At 35.8% G+C, this 1,378-nt stretch overlaps 1 non-coding gene across 1 annotated transcript; it reads left to right on the forward strand.

Annotated features, from left to right (window-relative positions):
* The first annotated feature begins 402 nt into the window (after positions 1-402).
* Positions 403-509, forward strand: LOC112443357 (U6 spliceosomal RNA). Its single transcript, XR_003031690.1, has one exon. It is a non-coding gene; the product is annotated as a U6 spliceosomal RNA (small nuclear RNA).
* The last annotated feature ends 869 nt before the right edge of the window (positions 510-1,378 follow it).

Raw genomic sequence — 1,378 nt, forward strand, 5'->3', positions numbered from 1 at the left:
GATTGGCTAATGAATGAAAAAAAAAAAGTAAATTTTGAAATAATTTGAGTTGACTGATTCTGAATATATCACATGCTACTACTTCAGTTAAGTAGCAAGTATGATACTTTAAGGAGAAATCCATACCTTTCAATATTATATTAAAATGAAGGAAAAGCTGAAAATGTATAAACTAAAAAAAAGAAAGAAAAGAATACCCCCAGAAAAAGTAGAAAGGAGAAGACAATAAACATAGATCAGAAATTAATGAAATTGGGGGAAAAAATGCTATAACAGAGCAGATCAACTAGGCTAAATATTGGTTCTTTGAAAAGATTAATAAGGTAGTCAAACTTCTGGTAAGACTAATTTTTTGAAAAAGCATATGTACACATGACAATGTTAGGAATTAAAATAGATTAAGTGCTCGCTTCGGCAGCACATATACTAAAATTGGAACGATACAGAGAAGATTAGCATGGCCCCTGCGCAAGGATGATACGCAAATTCGTGAAGCGTTCCATATTTAAAAAATAAATAAAAATAAAAAAATAAAATAGATTAAAACTATACTACAGTGAAGATCTAATAAAATTGTATACAAATCTTTTTGCCAAAAATTTGAATGCTTAAACATAATTCCAAAATTTATTCAGAAGGATTAAAAAGCCCCAGTTTCCTCAGAACTATTTAAAAAATGAATAAGAGGTTAACAACAGGAAAAAAGTAATTACAGATTAAAAAAAAAAAACCATAAAACAGGGAAGTTCAACCAATCTTTCAAGCTCATTCCTGCTGCCAAGTCGATTCAGTCGTGTCAGACTCTGTGCGACCCCATGGACTGCAGCCTACCAGGCTTCTCCATCCATGGGATTCTCCAGGCAAGAACACTGGAGTGGGTTGCTATTTCCTTCTCCAATGCATGAAAGTGGAAAGTGAAAGTGAAGTCACTCAGTCATGTCTGACTCTTAGCGACCGCATGGACTGCAGCTTACCAGGCTCCTCCATCCATGGGATTTGCTGGGCAACAGTACAGGAGTGGGGTGCCATTGCCTTCTCCAAGCTCATCCCAGTCTTACACAAAATCTTCCAGAGATTAAAAAAATGCCTAACTCATTCTATGATGGTAATATAACCTTGATATCAAAATCATTCAGGGACAGTATGAGGAAGGAATATAGGATAGATCAAGCTAATTCATTAACATGAATGCAAAATTCTTATCTAATGGGGGTGTGGGTTGCCATTCCCTTCTCTAGGGGATCTTCCTGACCTAGGAATCAAACCCAGGTCTCCTGCATTGCAGGCATAGTCTTTACCGTCTGAGCCCTAAAATATTACCAAAGTGAAATCTGGCAATATCTGAAAAAGAATGCATGAGGGCTAAGTTGGGTTTAAT

The sequence above is a fragment of the Bos taurus genome, chromosome 21, assembly GCF_002263795.3.
Source record: "Bos taurus isolate L1 Dominette 01449 registration number 42190680 breed Hereford chromosome 21, ARS-UCD2.0, whole genome shotgun sequence".
In the NCBI taxonomy this organism is placed as follows: Eukaryota; Metazoa; Chordata; class Mammalia; order Artiodactyla; family Bovidae; genus Bos; species Bos taurus.